Source organism: Panthera pardus, unplaced genomic scaffold (genome assembly GCF_024362965.1).
Source record: "Panthera pardus isolate Hobbes unplaced genomic scaffold, ASM2436296v1 HiC_scaffold_12, whole genome shotgun sequence".
Lineage (NCBI taxonomy): Eukaryota > Metazoa > Chordata > Mammalia > Carnivora > Felidae > Panthera > Panthera pardus.
Window position 1 is genome coordinate 4,061,668 of NW_026526677.1, and position 20,764 is coordinate 4,082,431.

A 20,764-nucleotide genomic window follows, 5' to 3' on the forward strand; every position below is an offset into this window, starting at 1 on the left:
CCCCTCACCCCTGCGCTGACCCCCGGGAGCACTGCCCTCACCCCTCACCCCTGCACTGACCCCCAGGAGCACTGCCCTCACCCCTCACTCATGCACTGACCCCCAGGTCACTGCCCTCACCCCTCACCCCTGCACTGATCCCCAGGGGCACTGCCCTCACCCCTCACTCATGCACTGACCCCCGGGATCACTGCCCTCACCCTTTCACCCCTGCACTGATCCCCAGGGGCACTGCCCTCACCCCCTCACCCCTGCACTGACCCCCGGGAGCACTGCCCTCACCCCTCACTCATGCACTGACCCCTGGGGTCACCGCCCTCACCCTTCACCCCTGCACTGACCCCCGGGAGCACTACCCTCACCCCTCACTCATGCACTGACCCCCAGGAGCACTGCCCTCACTCCTCACCCCTGCACTGACCCCCTGGAGCACTACCCTCACCTGTCCCTCATGCACTGACCCCCGGGGTCACTGCCCTCACCCCTCACCCCTGCACTGACCCCCGGGAGCACTGCCCTCACCCCTCACTCATGCACTGACCCCCAGGAGCACTGCCCTCACCCCTCACCCCTGCACTGACCCCCTGGAGCACTACCCTCACCTGTCCCTCATGCACTGACCCCCGGGGTCATTGCCCTCACCCTTCACCCCTGCACTGACCCCCGGGAGCACTACCCTCACCCCTCACTCATGCACTGACCCCCAGGAGCACTGTCCTCACCCCTCACCCCTGCACTGACCCCCTGGAGCACTACCCTCACCCCTCACTCATGCACTGACCCCTGGGGTCACTGCCCTCACCCCCTCACCTCTGCACTAACCAGACCTCGTCTCTTCTCCCCAGGCACCCCCTTCATGCCCTTGTTTTAAACACCAACCATGTGGGGAAGTCCCTTGTGTTTGTTTCCAGCCCCGACCTCCTCCCCTGGTCCCCAGCTCAGAGATCTCATATCCACACGTGGCTGCCACACATCCTCCTGGAGGCCCGGTGCCCAGAGCCACGCCATTGACTCCCCTGGGATCTGCTCATCTCAGGGCCCCTCGTGCCGAGCCCTGGGGCCTTTCCCCCCAACTCCGGCCCCAGATTTGGGCACCCCGAGCCTCTTCTCTCCATTTTGCATTCTGTCCTCAGTTTACCTGCCAGCTCAGCCCGCCCTCCCCTCCCACCGCCCACGGCTGCCCCTCTGCTCAGCGTCCTGCATCCTGCGGGTGACGTCCTGCCTCCGCCCTGCCCCCTGCAGCCCCTTCTCCATCGCGGGCAGAGCGAGGCTTGAGAAGCCAAGCAAGTCTGGAACCCTTCCTCTGTCTCCCAGAGTCAGAGCTGGAGTCCCAAACTCACTTGCCAGGCTTTCCCGCTCCGGCCCCCTCTGTGACCTCAGCTCCCGCTCTCCCGGGCCAGCGCCCTGGCCTCCTCTCTCTTCTCTGGTCCAGCCACACTTGTGCCACAGGGGCTCCTTGTCCTCTGTTCGGGATGCGGTCACCGGGGAGCCCAGGGTTTACTCTTTCATTTCCTCCAGATCTTGGCCCAGAGGCCGTCTGAGTGGCAGGGCCTTCTCCGACGCCCCGTGTTGAGCACTTGGCCCCCCCCTACATACATGCTCCCCCCATAGATGGGCAAGCTGCCGACCGCACACTCCCCAGGCAGGTCACGACCCAGCACCACAGGAGTTCTTTGCTCCCACAAAGTGCGAATGGGTGCTCCCCACGGATCGGTGAGTGGCTCATTTCCACGTGGTGACGCGGGGACCCAGGCTTCTCCTTTCTTGTGGCTTTTCCATCCCCGTGGTCTCGGAGGCCCCTCGCAGCTCTCCTGGGGAGGAGGGAGACGACCGCAGGTGCGAAGTCTCTGTGGACCAGGCCTGGATGTCCTCACGGAGTCGGCCCTTGAACCACAAGGGCTTGAGCCGCACGGTTCACTTACGCGCGGATTTCTTTTTCTGGTGAATACGGTCCAGTAGGAAGTGTATTACCCCTTCCTTGTGATTTCCTTTAATGCCATTATGTTGTCTCCGGCTTACCTCACTGTACGAGTGCGTGCAGCATATAACACGTATAACATATAAAACTATGTGTTAGTAGACTGTTTATGTTATTCGTAAAGCTTCCGGTCCACAGTAGGCTCTTAGCAGTTAAGTTTTGGGGGGGAGTCAAAAGTTACACTCGGGTTTTCGACCGCACAGGGGTGGGTGCCCTTAACCTTCACGTAGTTCAAGGGTCAGCTCTACTCTGGTCTCCCGGTAGGACAGTCACACGGCTGCACACCTGTCCAAGGAGACGAAGCCCGGCGGTGTTCCGGGGAAATGTAACTCATCGCAGCCTCCTCCGCCCTGCCTCACCTGCCGGGCTTTCTCTCTCCTCGACTTTCCACCTCCTGATTTAGTCCATATTCATTTACTGCCCGCCTCCCCTCCCGCCTCGTGGAAGAAGGTAATCAGCCCCAGGGCGGGCCCCCGTCTGTGTCCTCTGCACCGTGAGCGTGAACAGGGCTTGGGTGTGTGAGCAGATGGCCGGGCGCTGAACGCTCAGCGACAGAATCTCAGCTCAGCCCCTGGTCCCTCGGCCCACAGAGGGACGGGAGCAGCGGCTTCAGGGCTCACCTACAGCTTTCTGCTGGGTTTGCTTCCTATTTAAGGCGACAGCTTTTCCCCCGGGTCTGGATAGTCTTTCTGGTGATGCTCTGTGACGGCCACCGTCACGGTCACCTTGTGAACGGGCTGTCACTTCACCAACAACCCTGAGACCTACAGAGCCACGCTCGCGTAGCCTCTGTTTTCCGTCGAGTTGTTTTCTTGGGGCGTCTTCCTAGGACTGGGGATATCAGGTCACGTGGCCTGAAGGGAGCCCCGCCCCCCACGCTGCCCCCGCCCCACCGTGGGACCCATCCGCCCCGCCAGTGGCTGGCGGGCAGGTTGGACAAACAAACAAGGCACACGGGTGGAGACATTTCAAAACATTCTGTAAGATGGTCGAGAGAAAGAGAAAACATGAGAAACTGTAAAGAGGGGAAAAAATGCCTAAGGCCCCTCCCCTGCAAAGAATTGTGACCCGTGGGTGGGGCCCCCCCTCCCAGAGGTCGGTCTGTGTATTTGCATATGTACACGCACACGCACACACACCTTCGTGGCTGAAAGCATCAGATTCAGTGTTTTCCATGCCACCAAAATCGTTTCATCGATATAATTTTACTGCCTGCGTGAGATTCCAAGATGTGGACCTATTAGCCCGAGTGATCACTCTTTCCGTCTTGCTCTTTTATGCAAATCGTTTAATGATAATTATTGGGTGGTTTTTTGTTTTCCTGATGCTAATTTTCTAGCATTTTTTTTTCTAGCATTTTTCTAGCATTATACAGAAAATTTACAGAGAATTGCAGAGAAGCAAATAGACATCACCCTTAACAGAAATACCTGGGGACTGTTTTGTTTGTTTGTTTAAGTTTGTTTGTTTAATTTGAGAAAGACGGCGAGGGAGAGCCGGGGAGGGGAGGGGCAGAGAGAGAGGGCGGGGACAGAGAATCCCAAGCAGGCTCCGCCCCGTCAGCACAGAGCCTGACGCCGGGCTCCAGCTCACAAACCTGAACTGAAATCAAGAGTCAGAAGCGTAACTGCCGGCCCCCCAGGCATCCCTCTGGGGACTGTTTTTAAAATTTTTTTTTTTTAACATTTATTTATTATTTTTGGGACAGAGAGAGACAGAGCATGAACGGGGGAGGGGCAGAGAGAGAGGGAGACACAGAACCGGAAGCAGGCTCCAGGCTCCGAGCCATCAGCCCAGAGCCCAACGCGGGGCTCGAACTCACAGACCGTGAGATCGTGACCTGAGCTGAAGTCGGACGCTTAACCGACTGAGCCACCCAGGCGCCCCTCTGCGGACCGTTTTTAAATGAAGAAAGAAACAGTGATACTTGGCCTTGTCTTCCAGAGAACCTGGGCTCCCGACATCAAACGCACACAGAGGAGCCCGTCCCTGAGAGGCAGGCCAGCGCCCACTGCCGGAAGCCTCCGAGGGCGTGGGGGGCACAGGCGTGTCCTCTCTTGTGCAGGAAGTGGGGACACAGGCCTCACCGCTTGGCCCGCTGGCCCCGCAGAGGCTCTCTGCTCCTGCCTGAGCTCCAGGCCTCGGCCCTGCTCCACCCTCCCCTCCTCTCCGCCCCTCCAGCTTCAATCCCACACATCCGCCTGAGCTCCTGGGGGACAAGGGGGGCCCGCGTCACCCCCTCTTGGCCACCCCCCCTGTGCAAATAGGAAGGCACAGGAAAGGCAAGCTGAACATATTCCTTCCTTCAGTCAACGTCATCGCACGTGTGCCTTGTTATGTGCCGGACTTTGTTGGGGGCACGGGATCTGGCAGCGAGGGAGGCACGGGGCGGACCCTCCAGCTGGAGCAAAAAACGCGACAAAGGTAAACCAACCAGTGGATAATAAATGTGGGGATACAGAGCAGCGGGGAGCAGAAGTGGGGGCTGGGCGCAGGCGCTGCTCTGATCCAGGTGGCTGGGAGGAGGTGTGTTGTGGCTGGGGGAACCACGGGTGCAAATGTCCTGGGGCAGGCCTATGCCTGGCATTCCCGAGGAACAGTGAGGCGGCCCCGGGGCTGGTGTGGAGAGGAGTGGGAAGGTTCTGGAAGGCCGGGTCACGGAGGGCTGGGTAGACCCCAGCTGGGCCCTCTGGATCAGCTCCAATTGAGGGTGATGTTCTAAATACTTAACTGACGGGTGTGACCACCAGACTCCGGAAGGAGGTCCCCGGTCCCCACTCCCCTGCCCCAGGTACTAACCTTTTAGCTGTCGGATCGTAGGGGAGAGTCTTGGGGGGGCTCTTGAGGGAGCAGCACTCAAGGCCATCCCTGCGCTCATCAGAACACCAGCCTCGATGCCGAGGACGCCCCTGCCCCGTGCTTCTCGGACAGGGGGGGCCTTGTCCACAATCCCACTTCACAGGGGTGAGAATTCCCCGTCTGGGATGTTCGGCTGAGTGAGCCCCTTGCCCCCGAGGGGAGGGGCCGGTGAGCAGTGCGGCTTCCAGACAGACTGGCTGTGCCTCCGATCACCTCCCCCCCCTCCCCACCCCCGCCCCCCCAGCCCGGCCTCTCCGAGCACAGGGGCGATGCCTGCCTTTCTGCAGACTGAAGGCCAGCAAGCCACCGGGCTGCACCTAGTAGGTGTTCAGAAAGTGCTGGCTGGTGGCCGCTGTCGCGGCTGTCCCCTCAGCAAGGCGATGGCCGCCGCGGCTGGAAACCCGGGCCCCCTCAGCCCTGGGAGGGAAAGGCTACATTCCTGGAAGAAACCCATGTTCCGTTTATCGATTTATCTATTTACCCAGCCACACATCTATTTATTTTCGACTCTAACATCGTCTCATTAGGGAGGCACCAAGAAGGAAACACAAGCGAAATGGATACGGGGTCCTTTTCAAGTGGGGAGTCGGCTGCCTGCGGCCTCGGAGAGAGACTGCCTTCTGATCTCCTTCCAGCGTGTGGGTGCCCTGGGGCTTCCGCGGAGCGTTTTCTAAGATCCCTCTCCATACCAGGCCGGCCACCTCCGTCCTTTACCACATCAGGGGAGGCTGCACGCCCGCTTCAAAGCCCCAGCAACACTCTGCAATTGGAAACATGCACGTTGTGCAAAGTATCAATTTAGCAGCTAAGTTCCCTCGGCCGGGCTGGGCCGGCCAGCTGGCTGAAACTCTGAAATTCGGGGATGCCGTACAGCCCGGAGTCCGGAAGGCCCAGGTTCGAATCCCGGATCTGGCACTCACAAGCTTGGCTGAGTCCATAACCGCGGTCTCGGCCCCGGCTTTTTGTCTGGCTGGTGGTTTATGGAAAACCACCCAGAAGCCATCGGTGGATGGGATTGGTTCAGCCCCTACGGCAGGCCCAGAAGAAGAGTCCCCAAGAACAAATCTGGGGACCCTGGGTGGGGAGGGCTCAGGACACATCACCAGGCCCACGTCTTGAGTGCGGTTCAGGCTCTGATGTTTCAGGTAGCAGAAAACCCAACTCCAGGGGGTTCTTCGGGCCGAAAAGTCTGGTGGCAGGCAGGATTTGGGGGCCGGTTAACCAGGGCGCGGGTCCTGCTCTCCAGCAGCTTTCCGGCTCTGCCCACCTCTGAGGGCTGGAGCTATTATCAGGCTGGGTCTAGACTTTGTGTCGGCACCTCTCATTGGTCAGAGCGACAGAGAGGGCTTGGCGAACGGCAGTCCTGAGGTTTTCTGGTTGGGCCAACCTGGGCCAGTCACTGATGGGCCAGGGGATTGCCTTGTGCTGATGGGCTGAGCTGTTTCTCTAAGAAATCCCTCTGGGGGCGCCTGGGTGGCTCACTCTGTTAAGCATCCGACTCTTGGATTCGGCTCAGGTCATGATCTTGTGGTTGGTTCATGAGATGAGCCCCCCACGTGGCTCTGTACTGACAGTGCAGAGTCTGCTTGGGATTCTCTCTCTCCTCTCTCTTTCTGCCCTCCCATCTCACTCTCAAAAGAAGGAAAGAAAGAAAGAAAGAAAGAAAGAAAGAAAGAAAGAAAGAAAAGAAAGGGAAAGGAAGAAAGAAAGAGGGAAAGGAGAAAGAAAGGAGGGATGCAGGGAGGGAGGGAAGGAAGGAAGGAAGGAGAAAGGGAAGGAGGGAGTCAGGGAGGGAAGGAAGGAAGGAAGGAGGGAGAGAGGGAAGAAGGGAGTCAGGGAGAGAAGGAAAGAAGGAAGGAAGGAAGGAAGGAAGGAAGGAAGGAAGGAAGGAAGGAAAGAGGGAAAGAAGGAAGGAAGGAAAGAAGGAAAGAGGGAAAGAAGGAAGGAGGGAAGGAGGAAGGAAGGGGAGGGAGGGAGGGAGGAAGGGAGGAATTACCGGTGACGGGTTCAGGCAAATCAGAGCCTGTTCCTAGACCTCTGACTGGGGTCAATCCCACACAAACCACATAGCTCCACACACGGGTAGACCGGGGGGGCCCCCACCCCTGCCACTGCCCCGATCCCGAGATCCAGACCTGCTACGGGGGGGCGTCGCTGCGATCAGTCTTTTTGTTCAAAGGCAGAATCTAGCTCACAGCGCGTGTCCACATTCCAGGCTCTAAGCCCCGGGCTTCTATTTGACGTCCCCTCGGGGACGCCCTGGAACCTGGGCTCCTGAATGTGTCTGACCCTGGCCGGAGTCATTTGGGCAGGTGGCTGCCACGCGGCTGTCTGTTCGAGGGACCGCCCAGGGGTGGGGGCAGCCAGAGGCTCAGACGGAGCCCTCGTTTCCCCCCAGTTAAGCAGCTGCTTTGTTTGGCTTGATTTGTGCGCGTGGCTCTGAGACCCAAGGTCAGATAACCCTGAGAGTTCCACTACCTGTGGTTTTCAGAGGCACAGGACTCCAGAGGGGGCGGGCTGGGTCGCGATCGGCTCTGGGCAGCCAGGCAGCCTTTATGAGCGAGGGTACTCGGCGGGGGGGAGCTGCCTCAAGTCATGGGGGTGGGTGCTCCTGTCTCGATTTGGTGCCACGACAGGGTGGGCTGCTCCCGGGCATGGCCGGTGCTAGGGCCGTGCTTCGGGGTGAGGAGACCCCATCTCTAGGCCCGGCTCTTCCACTATAGGCAGTGTGCCCCTCGGCAAGTAGCACAACCTCTCTGAGCCCCAGTTTGCTCCTCTGCATGGTGGGCATCAGGGCCTCTCCCGCCCTGCCCTCGGAGGGCTCCCGCCACCAGATCTGTCCCCATCAAAGCCCTGGCCACCCTGTGCTTTCAACACCAGCCGTGAACATCTGTCTCCTGATACCCTGAGGGCATCCTGAGGGCAGGACCGGCTTGTAGCGGACCCCTGCCCCCGGCTGCCCAGGACCCCGGCCTGCTGGGTGCTGGAACATTGCTCGCTGTATGATGTTAGTGGGGCTTTGGTCTGGGAGCTAGCGCTCCCAGGAAGCAGGGATCAGCGCCCGGGGGCTTGGGCCAAAGCCCGGCAGAGGGAGAGGGAGGCGCGTCCTCCTTCCAGAGGCTTCCGGAGAGGCTACGGTTACTTCTGACGCCCGTTTCTCTGTAAGTTCTAAGAGACGCCGTCACCGGCACTGTCTGAGCACAGGGTCTGGAGACAGGGGGCCCCGCTTAGGACCAGGTCACCGCATGTCCCCACGGCCTCCACGTCCCAGAGGCCCCGAGATCTGTCCCTGCCCTTTGGGGTGGTCTCAGGGGCCCCCGGCCTGCTGCTGGAGTCACGGGAGACACCATCATCTTCCCTCTGTGGTTCCCCATGGAGCAAAACACTCCAGCTCAGGCCAGGAGGCCTGGGCCGGAAAAGCACAGCCCCCCCGCTCGCCCCTCCCCTGCTCTACGGTTACCTTCTGTGACCCTCCTTGCTCAGCCAAGGCCTCCCTCCTACGGGGGACCCAGGCTTCCGACTGGGACGGCCAAGTGGCCAAGGATCTGGCTTTGGAGTCAGACAGATGGGGGGACATAGTCCCTTTCCTTTTTTTTTTTTTTAAGTTTACTTATTTGTTTGGAGAGAGAGAGAGAGAGAGTCCCGAGCAGCCTCCAGATGTCAGCGCACAGTCTGACGCGGGGCCTGAACTCACAAACCGTGACGTCGGGACCTGCGCCAACAGCAAGAATCAGACGCCTAGGGGCGCCTGGGTGGCTGCGTCTGTTAAGCGTCTGACTCTTGGTTTCCACGCCGGTCCTGACCTCACGGTCCTTGGGTTTGAGCCCCACGTCGGGCTCGGTGCTGGCAGCATGGAGCCTGCTTGGGATTCTCTCTCTCCCTCTCTCTCTCTCTCTGCCCCTCTCCTGCTCTCTCTCTCTCTCTCTCTCTCTGTCTCAAAATAAATAAAAAAGAGTTGGATGTTTGACCGGCCGAGACACCCAGGCGCCCCACGCTGTCTCTTGATGGGGGAAAGTGATCTTTGGAAAATTAGCGAAACTGGGATGTAGTCATAGGTCGTCTTCACGGGCTCCTGGTGGGGGGTGGTGGCTAGAGGCTTATACGAGGCACGACGGGGAAGCGAATGCCTCCTCCAGGGGCAGCAGCGGAGGACCCCGTGTGTGGCTGCCAGGCCCGGCCCGGGGCTCCACAGCAGGGTGGCAATGACACGCTGTGTCCAGACGCGTCACTCTCCTGCGTTTGAAGTTCGGATTTGGCGCACTGAGTGGTTAAAAGCAACCCCCTGGCAATCGGGAGATACCCCACCCACCCCACCCCCGCACGGATCTTGCCGGGCTGTTGGGCAAGAAGCACACAGAAGCCTTTGCGTGTGGCTCTCCTGGCCACGTGTGACACAGAATACGTCCAGCCTCAGGAGTCTGGCTCCGAATACGGAATCACGACATTGCTCTGCAGTCATCTTAACTGTCACCGCAAGCTATTTAGAAATGTGGGCTTCCGTGTATCATCGAAATATCCCCATCAAACTCCTCCTTGACGGGTTTCTGATCTCTTTCCCTGGCGAACGGCACTGGAGACCAAGCTCCACGCGGCATCCGGCATCGTGTGGGAGCAGCTTCCGGCGGGGGAGGCCAGGCTGGAATGCAGGGGGGCGGGGTCGAGCCCCTGCTCTGGGTTGGCTCAGCCTTGACCCAGACACCGCCCTCCTCTGTCTGGACCTGGGGGAGGCTGGTTTACCTTCTCCCCAACCCGGCGCCCAGCCAGGGGCCAGAGCGGACGAGTTTGGATCTTGTGCCTTGGCCCTTCCGTGTGGCCAGGACCGAGGTCCCGGGGGCGCCCCCACTTCTTGCGAGCAGAGTCTCCGTCACCCTCTGGCCCTGGGAATCCCTGGGCTCCCGCAGGCCCGATGTGGCCGTCTCCCGGCGACCGAGCGAATGTCACCAAGTGGTGTGGCATTCAGGAGAGGCCGGGCCAGAGACGGGTGCGGGATGGGGCTGTGGGTCGGCCCTGTCCGGCCTGTCTGGCCAATAATGCAGCAGTCACAGGCCGGGCTGAACAGAGCCCTCCAGAGGTGGGGAGTCGGGGGCTTGACATCGTGCATCTCTCTGGAGGATGTACACGCCGTCTGGCCGGGTGAGACGCCGACCAGGGGGCCGTGCCAGTGACCGGGCACTCACGGTTCGTACGCAGCTCACCCTGGAGCTTCGCCGCTCTCCAGGAGATGTGGACAAGGGCTCCCACCTCCCCTGAGGCTTGGCCTCCATACAGGTGCACAGGATCAAGGGCGTGGCATTTCCGGATGGTCCCGCCCTCTCATGAGCAGGTGACGTTCATGCCCCTCAAGGAGCCCATTGAGGGGCTGCTGTGGCCCTGGAGATTGGCACACAGACCCAGCGGTGCCCGTGGACAGAGCCTTGCGCTCAGTGAACAGATCTGGCCTCTGGACCCCATCATGCGACACGCTTGGCCTCTCTCGGCCTCAGCTTTCCCGTTTGCAGAATGGGACGACCGCGTGAATCCCGGGTGCCTGCGGATCCCATAGGCCCTGGTCATACATAGGTTCCTGATCAAGCCGGCATGGGGACCGGGACAGGGAGAAAGCAGGCAGGGCTGACCCCCTCAGTGGACACGGCTCACTCCAGGCTGCCGGGCTCCCTGGAGGGTCGGCCTGTCCAGCTGTTTGCACGTCCTGCGGACTCCCGCCGGCACGGGCCGCTGGAGGGAGCTGCCCCGGTGCCCCGTGGCTGGGGTGGCAGGTCATCTCTGCCAGGACCGCACCACACACAGCCCGCCGTGCCCCCCACAGCCCCCGGCGCCCCGCACGTGGCCATCTCACGATGCAGAAGTGCCGAACAAGTGAAGGGAAGCCCCCCTCTGGGAGCGTCGAGCTGGCATCAGTGTTTGACATTTTCGTGCAGAAACTCTCCACCCCCAGCATCCACGGGCCCAGGGCCTGGGGCTGTTGTTCCGGGCTGTGATGGGCACGGTGAGACCTGGGGGGTGGCGGGTAACATGATGCTAGGTACCGAACCAGCAGAGGGAGAATAGAGGTCCCCTCTGCGTGTGTCAGGGTCTGTGCCTGGAGCAGCGTCCTGTACCCACCAGGCGGGAGCCTCAGGGTTCCAGGGCCTTCTGCAGTGGGGGACCGGGGTCCGTGCGCTCGGGCAGGCCGGAGGGCAGATGCTGGGTCGAAGCCGGTGACCTCCTGGCTCCCTGCTGTGCCCTGTTGGCCCAGGGACAGACGTTATAGACTTGAAACCCTCTGGGGCCCCGAACACCGGAAGCATTGCCTGACTTCATCCCGAGTCTGTGTCCCTGAGGTGACGGATCCCCAGTATCCGATTCTCAGGGGCTGCGCTGCTCGCAAAGCAATCTCCCGCCCATTATCTCATTTAAACCTTGCGATCACCCCTGAAAACAGGCCTGGAAATGATCCCTCACCAATCGCTTGCAGCGGGCCGAGGTGATGCTCACTCCACAGACTCTTCCCGTGCCCCTGTGGTACCATCACATCCCTGCTTTCCAGTGCGGGGGGACTGACATAGGAGACAGTCACCTGCAGCCCACTGCGTCAGTCCTCGAGGGTGGCCATGGAAAAGGACCGCAGTCTGGGGGCTTAAAGCAGCAGACTTTTACTCTTTCACCCCAGGGAGCCCAGGAGTCCCAAACCAAGGTGTGGGCAGGGCTGTGCTCCCCCCAGAGGCTCCAGGGGAGGGTCCTTCCCGCCTCCTCCAGCTTCTGGGGGCTCCAGGCTTCTCCGGGCTGGTGGCCACAGCCCTCCCGTCTCTGCCTCCGTGATCACAGGGCCTTCTCTCCTGTGCATCTCCTCTGTGTCTGTGTCCAAAATTCCTTCTTCCTGTCATTGGATGGGGCCCACCCTTCATCCGGCGTGACCTCATCTTTACTTGGGGCATCTTGACTTTGCGGTATGACATCTGCAAAGACCCTACTTCCAAATGAGGTCACGTTCTCGGTTCCTATCGTGTCTGTTGGGATGGCCCAGCTGTCCCTGGAAGAGCAAAGCTATGCATTGTCCCAGCCCCCTCAGTCCCACATCCCTGAGCTCTCTGTTCGTGCTGAAAGTTTGCCCATCAGGCATCAGGTGTGAAGTTAGGTGAATCAGATGCTTCACGGGCACATTAGCGTCCACGCGGTCAGAACCAGGGGGCGCGGTGGCTGTTTGCTCCCTGCTTAGCCCTTTTCTCGACGGTGCGATGGTCAGTTCGCTTGCTTCTGATCAGCACGGAGCCCGGTTTTGCTGGGTCCATAGTTTCACTCCAAATAGCGAGCCTTTGATGTGGCCCCGTCCTCTCCCATCAACCATGCGTGGCCCACCCGCCTGCTTGTGTCTCCCGTCGGGCGTCTCGTGGCTGCTTCCAGCAGACCCTCAATCTTCCTCGATCTGCCCCGAGAGTTTCCCCAAATGGGGCCAAGTCTGGCCCGTTCTCTCCGTCGTTTGGGCCAAACGTTGGACTCATGCCTGGCTCACAGGTATGTGCCATCTGTCAGCAAGTCCTGTGGTCCCCAGAGCCTCCCCTGCACCCACTTGGTCTCCACTGCTGTCCCTGGATGACACGATCACCGTCCTCTGGCCTGGAGGACTCTGTCCGTGCCCTCAGCCTGCTCTCCACTCAGGAATCAGGGTGCCGCTCCTCTGCACGAGCCTCTAGCGGTTTTCCTTCCCACCTGGAGCGGGCCAGGGTCTTTGCAATGGCCCACGAGGCTCTCCCCTGCCTGGGCTCCTTGCCGTACCCTGGGCTCACTCCTGCCCCAGGACCTTTGCATGGCCATCCTCTCTCCTGTATATTATCCGCATGGCTCACTGCCTCCCTCCTCCAATCCTTGCTCAGCCATCCCTGTGTCAGTGAGACGTCACATTCACCTTCCGTCTCGGCCCTCCCATCCCCGGCTCTTACTTCGTTTGTCTTCACAGCATTTTATTATCCTGTGCCGTGCTCCACGGTGTATATGTGTGTGTGTGTCCTTCCCCCACTAGAATCTGAGCTCCTGAAGGGCAGAGATTTGGGACATTTTCCGTAAGATGCCGAATCTTTGGTGTCTAGAACAGAGTCTGGCACACAGTAGGTGCTCAATAAATAGTGAAGAGAAAGCAGCATACTCTATCCAAAGGCCGCCAGATCAGCCAGTGGCCCGCCCCCAAGAGCCCTTTCTAGACTTAACTTAGAAGGTACTAAATGGCAGACCCTGGGTGCGGTCTTGGGAGACCTCGGCCCCCCCCCCCCCCAGTCCTGCCACCTGCCAGCTCTGGGGCCTTGACCGCCAGGCACCGTGTGTTCAATGGAGCTTGAGCTCCTCTGTCCAGCTAAGGCTTCTTTTTCAGGGACCCCCATCTGCCCCGGCAGCCACCGGGAGTCACCCACAGCCCCTCCCTCCGTACACACCTGTCCCCACATCCTGCCAGCTCCCTTCCTCCACCCAGTCCGGGACCCCATCATCTGTCCCCTGGACTCTCCATTAATGACCTGCCCCCGCACATTGGATCATGGTGACCCCTTTCCAAGGGTGACTCTGTGGCATTGCTCTGCCTCAGTGCAGGGCCCGGGTCTCCTCGTGGATTCTGTGGCCTGGCGTGTCCGGCCTGACCAGCGTGGCCTCGCACTGTAGACCCACTTTCACAAGCCTTCTTTCCGTTCTGCCAAACCCCTTCACGCATGCCCGGACACCTGCCTCACCCAGCCCAGCTCCTCCCTGTCTCCTCGGGGCTAGATGTCCCCATCCCCACCGCGAGGAAAACTGCATACGCCCACACACCATCTGCATGAACGCTAAGCCCTGAGAGGCGAGGACGGGCTTCTTCACTCAGTGGCCCCTAGACCCCTGCTCAGTACGTCACCTCTCCTTCTTACCCCTTACCACCCTTATCACCAGTGTCTCCCCTCTGCGGGCATCCTCCACCTCTTAGATCCCATCTCTAAAGAGCTTCTGACCCATAAAGACCTTATGCCCCAGTATAAGACGACGTATGGCTATTAATGCACTAATATATTTTATACACAGATGCACAAATGGGTAATGTTAAACATGTGCCCACATATGACCCAATGATTTCAGCCCTAAGTATATACCCACGAGAATAAGTGTGTATGGAAAGCCACACACCAGAACATTCCAAACAAGAAACAGCTCAGGTATCCAGTAAAAGAATAAACAGACGAGGACAATGGAATACTTCTCGACAATAAGAAAGAAAAATTAGGGGGCGCCTGGGTGGCTCAGTCAGTTGAGCGTCCGACTTCGGCTCAAGTCATGATCTCACAGTCTGTGAGTTCGAGCCCCACGTTGGGCTCTGTGCCGACAGCTCGGAGCCTGGAGCCTGCTTCCGATTCTGTGTCTCCCTCTCTCTCTCTGCCCCTCCCCGGTCACATTCTGTCTCTCTCTCTCTTTCAAAAATAAAGATTAAAAAAAAATTTTTTTTTTTTTAAATTAGGACACATGAAATAATATGGGTGGGTGATCTCAAAAACATTAGGACAAACAACAAAGTTCAAAACTCTATGATTTCCTTTATATGAGATGTAGAGGCAGGGGAAACTCATCCGTATTGATGGAAATGCCAGGTGGTAAAATAGAGGATGCTCAGATGCAACTTGATTTTCAGATAAACGATGAATATTTTCTTAGTAGAACTCTATCTCAGTATATATCCCAACTATTGCATGGGACATACTTACACTAAGATTATTTGTTGTGTATCTGAAATCAATTTGCAACTGGGCATTTGTATGTGGGTGTGTAAGATTCATAACACTAAGGAAGAAGAAGGGCGTTAAGGGATTTTCTGGGTGAATGGAAATGTTTTATAACTGGATCTTGGTTCTATGGGTGTGTGTGTGTGTGTGTGTGTGTGTAAATTCATTAAAAATGATGAAAAATAATAAGCAAGTTCAGCAATATGGCAGGATACAAGATCAGTATACAAAAACCAATTGTGTTTTTACACATCCACAATGAACAATCCAAAAATGAAATCAAGAAAACAATACCATTTAGAGTAGTAGCAAAAAGAATAAAATAGTGAAGGATAAGTTTAACAAAAGGAAAGCAAAATTTGTGCTCTGAAAACTACAGGGCATTGTTGAAAGGAATTTAAAAAGACAGAAGGAAATGGGAAGGCAGCCTATACTCACGGAGCAAATATTTTATTACTATTAATACTTTTAAGAAGGCAATGATCTCTAAATTGATCTACAAATTCAGAGTAACCCCTGCCAAGCTCCCAGCTGGAGTCTTTGCAGAAATTGACAAGTTGATCCTAAAACTCACTTGGAAATGCAAGGGACCCAAAAATAGCCCAACGATCTTGAAAAAAGAACAGGGGCGCCTGGGTGGCTCCGTCGGTTAAGTGTCCGACCCTTGGTTTCGGTTCGGGTCACGATCTCTCGGTTTTGTGAGTATAAGCCCCGCATCAGGGTCTGCGCTGGCAGCTCAGAGCCTGCTTGGGATTCTCTCTCTGCACCTCCCCCACGCATGCTGTGTTTGTCTCTCTAAAAATAAATAAACTTAAAAAAAGAACAAGAACAACAACAAAAAAAGAACAAAGTTGAAGCACCAACTGATTTCAAACTACAAAACTACAGTAATGAGACGGTAGGGCATTGGCGTGAGAATAAACTTATAGATCATTGGAACAGAATAGACAGTCCATAAATAAACCCTGGGAATACGGTCACCTGATTTTCAAAAAGGTCATCAAGACCATTCAAGGCGGTGGGGGGCAGGGCGTGGGATAGTAGTCTTCTCAACAACTGTGCTCAAATAACCAGATATCCGCGTTGAAAACATTGGATCTGAACCCCTACCTCGTACAATACACAAAAACTAACTCAAAATGCATCCAAGACATACACGTAAGCACTAAAACCGTAAAAGTCTTAGAAGACAACAGGCTAAGTCTTCGTGACCTTGGACTCTCAGATGTGACACGAAAAACATAAGCAACCAAAGAAAAATCAGGCGAATTGGACTCGGTCAGAATTGAAACCTGTGCATCAGAGGACACGGTCAAGAAAGCGAAAAGACGATCCGTAGGATGGGAGAAAATATTTACAAATCCTATATGTGACAGGGGTCTAGTATCCAGAATATACAAAGAACTCTTGAAGACAACCCAACTAAAAATGGGCAAAGAGTTGGAATAGACATTCCTCCAAAGAAGAGGTACACATGGGCAACGAGTCCAGGAAAAGATGTTCAGCATCATTAATCATCAGGGAGATGCAAACTGAAGCGATGGCGAGACACCACTTCATACCCACTGGGATGGCTATAATAATAATAATAATAGACAATACAAGCACTGGTGAGGGTGTAAAGAAATTGGAACCCACATCTACTGCTGATGAGAACTTAAAATAGCACAGTCAGTTCATGCAATACTTTGGCGGGTCCTCAGGATGTTCAACATAGCGTTACTAGATGACCCAGCAACTCGACTCCCAGGCGTACATCCAAGAGAAACGCTAGCATAAGTCCACGCACACACAGCTGGCACATGAATGTTCACACCAGCATAATAGCCAAAGAGCGCGAACGACCCTAACTACCCATCAGCTGAGGAGTGGGTAAACAGACTGTGGTATATCCATACAACGGAATATATCGTAGCCTAACAACGGACGAAACACTGGTGTTTGTTACAGTAGGGAGGAGTCTTGAAGACATGGCACCAAGAGAAGGGAGCCAGTCACAGAAGACCACACAGTGTGCGATTCCATCTACGTGAAAAGTCCAGACTTTTCCAAAGAGACAGACAGTGGATTAGTGGTTGCCAGGGAGGCGGATGTGGAGTGGCTGCGAGTGGGCATGGGGTTTCTCTTTGGGGTGATGAGGATGTTCCAAAATTAGATCTCGGCGATGGTTGCACAACTCTGTGAATACACTAAAAACCACTGAATTGTACACTTCGAATGGGTGAATTGTATGGTGTGTGAATTATGTCTCGATAAAGCTGTGATTTCAAAAAAAAAAGGTATGAGAAACCAAAAGTAAATGTCCCCTGTTTCTTCCTACCCCATTGGCTTATCTTGTCATTCCTGGGGGTGTGGTCTGTCCTCTCCATTCCCCTGTGTGCATCTCGTGGGTGAAGGGCCACCAGAAATTCCAGAATTTTCCCTCCCTGTGCCTCACCCACACACCTTCCTCTTGGCTTCCTCTGGGCTCAAAATGACGTGACCTTGATAGGAGAGGTAGGCTGCCCCAGACACTGGGAGATGGCTGGAGGGGTTCACAGGTGGACAAGCCCATCCATGTTCAGGAAAGCAGAAAGTTTGGGTCCCCAGCAAGGACCTGCCCAGAGCTCATGGCTAAAGAGCAGTGGGGACAGGGGAAAGCCGGCAGGATCCTTCCTGCAGACAAGAGAGCCGTGGGGCCATGGCTTTGTGGAAAGGCCCTACCTTACTCTGCTGACTTTGGCTGGACCCCTACAGGGCTTTTCTAGACTCAGGAAAGGCTGAACTCTTTCCAAAGATGGATAAAAGTAAAGGGGTGCTTCAGAAGAAAGTTACATCCGAGGGGCTGAATTCCTGTTGAGTCCGCTGTGGGAGGAAGCAGGCAGCCCTGGGTTCTGTCCACCTTGGGAATGACCTTCTCAGGAGAGACAGTGGCCACCGCTGTCTCTGTGCAGCAGCCCGTAGAGGCAGATATTTAGAAGAGGTGTTTAGACACACCCTGATTTCCAGTCATCCAGGGTTTGGCTCTGCGAAGCCAGAACATCTAAATAATTGAACGCATTTAAGTTTTGTGGGTTTGATGCTCAGTGTGATGGGGACCAGGGTAGGGGCGGTGAGGAGGCTGGAGCCCCCCGGGGAGGGGTGTGGAACATGGGTGTGCCTGAGGAAAGGGAGCAGACCTTCCAGTAAGTTTAGCCGGCTCAAAGATTTGTTCCAGGTCAGACCTAGGTCTAGGGTTCTAGAAAGTCTTTATCTGGACCAGTGGTTCTCTGACTGTGGTGATTTTGCACCCCCCCCCCCCACCACCCGGGACATTTGGCAAAGTCTGAAGACTTGTTCTTTGGTCACAACTCAAGGAGGGGTATACTGGCCTCTGGAGGAGATAAACATATAACTGTGCCCAGGACAGCCTCCCCATCTCCCCCTACAAAGAATGATCGGGTCCCAAGCATCCACAGCAGCCTGGTTGAGAAATGCCCATTTTATCCCGAGGCGTGATAAGGCACCGACCTTGGCAGAAGTCCCTGGGGGACGGCTGTTCTCCGAACGCACCGACACCGGTGAAACATGTGTGTTTTCTCTCTGATGATGAAAGTGATACATTGCTTTGTTGGGGAAAAAATGGGAAATCCAGAAAAATACAAAGAACAAAGTAAAAATCGCCTGCCATTCTGGAAGAGCCCATGCAGACATTTCGGGGAGAGAAGGCGCCTTTTCTGCCACGGTCCGGCCAGCAGAAGGCTGACCAGCAGGCCACCTGCAGCGGATGAGAACATCAGCGCAAGGCGAGTTCATGGTTTGCACTTTGCTGTAGCCCCTGGTGGTGAGCTGCACACTCCTCGGGCACTGCTTGCTGCCTGGGTCTCCACATCATCCTCCCAGTGCGTGTGCCCATCGTCACCTATTTCGGTTCCTTTAGTGGAAGGAAAAGCTTCACTATTCGATTCTCCATCCAAATTCAGACTTGTTCTACAATTTTGTGAACGTCTGCCACACTTTCTTCCGGCATCCCTCACCCATCACCCGGTCAAGGCTTCTTTTTTTTTTTTTTTTAACAACTCCCCAAAGTCAAGGTTTTCTAGAGCTTGGCTGTCATAGAATCAAAAACGGTCTTTTTGCACTCAGATCTCACGGTTTAGGTCATGGTTAATGAAATGGATTAACTCTAAACACGGGAGCATTTGCAGGTGCGTGAACGTCTGTAGGGAGCAGACAGGCAAGGAGGTCCTGGAGCAGCCGCCCGCTGTGAGCGGTCAGAGGGCACGGGCATGGGTAGAAACACTACAGCAGGAACGGAGCATGTGAGTCCAGATCCATGCGGGTCAGGTAGGCACAGGCGGTAGGACCTTTGCTCTCTATGATCTTCCAGGCTTTGTTTCTAGGCATGCGGATACAGATTTACAAAGTCAGGGTTTTATTGCACAATCTGCTTTGTCACCGGATTCTCTACTTAGTAGAACATACATTTGCCAATCATGGTGTTTGGATATTTGGTCAGATCTCAACGATCCCACCCTGCATCCCAGACCGTAGGGCCTGAGCCAAGAAAAGAGAAGCCCCAGAACTGGGGGAAAGGGGGCTCAGGTGGGGATGTGGTGAGTGGCCAGGCCAGTAGTTTTGCTGAGCTATTGGGGGTCTTGTCATCTCGAGCACAGTACAGATGGGCCCCCAGGCCACTGCACCTATGACAGGCAGGCAACAGGTAGACACTGGAGCCTCCTGGTAAGGGCTGTTTCTGTGGGAAGTGTTGTCCTAGACAGCAAAGCTGGGCCCTGTTTGGGAGATGGTTCCTCTCCTGGATAGTGGGGTTGGTCAGAGGGGCAGGTGGTCATGCGATGGCTGGCCTGACAGATTGGAATGAGCTCTCAATTCCGGAGGTCACTGCTGCTCTGGAAATGCTCCTCTGACCACTTGTATGTTATTGTGGCTCTTTCTCATTGGCAAAATAAAATCCACTCTAGAAAAATCCCCAGGATTCTGGTGCTTTCCACACTGAGCGGGGGATTTCAGAGTGCACAGGAATACGGACTGTCCTATTTTGGCAAGCGATCCCAATTACCAGTGTTGATGGTATCATTTGGGGGTAAATTAGACCCTTAGGATAATCCTCACCTCCCCAGTGTAGGGTAATCCAATAATAATCCCAGAGATATCTCATTTGTCAAAGGGGAGGACATAACTGAGTGGAAGATGGTCAGCTTCCATCCAACACTATCCTCCCAAACCCAACAAATGCATCCATCTACTCATCCATTCACCCATTCATCCTTTAGTCCATCTGTCCATCCACCCACCCATCCATCCATTCACCAACTCTCCATACACCCATCTATCCATCCATCCATCCATCCATCCACCCACCCACCTATCTATTCACCATCTGTCCATCCACCCATATGCCAATCCACCCATCTATTTGTCCATCCATCTATCCACCCATCCAACCATCTGCTCATCCATCCATCCATCCACCCACCCCTCCATCCACCCACCCATCCACCTATCATTCAATCTGTTCATTCACCCATCTACCCAAGTATCCATCCATCCATTCATCTATCCAATCATCTGTCCTTGCATCCATCCATCCATCCATCCATCCATCCATCCATCCATCATCTGTCCCTCCATCCATCTATCCATCCATCCATCCAATCATCTGTGCATCCATCCATCCACCCATCATCTGTTCATCCATACACCCATCTACTCAACCATCCATCCATCTATCCATCCACCCTCCCATCTACCCATCCATCCATCCATCCATCCAATCAGCTGTCCTTCCATCCATCCATCCATCCACCCATCTACCCAACCACCCAACCATCCATCACAAGAGGCACTGATGGAGGCTCTGCCTGCTGGGAGCACTGGCCGGAGGCAGGACCAGGTAGGGGAATGGCGGGCTAAGGAGCAAAACACACTGGGCAGGGGCAGGTAAGGAGGTACTTGTACCCTCAACACACACATGGACCTGCTCTGGGTCTGGAGCAGGCACAGAGTAGCTGGCAACGGAGTGGCAGACAGAGGACTGGGGTGCCCATGTGGATTTCCTCTGTGGTCAAGCCTGTGAGGCAGTTCCCAGCCCTGCTAGGCCATGGGCCCTCTGTCTTCTGGCCTGTGTGGAGTCCGGTTTCCATGCTGGCTGCCACGCCAGGCACCAGACAATACCCTAAAAGTGGGTCTGATGCATCGATGAACTGCGTGGCCTTGGGTTGGTCACTTTCCCTCTCTG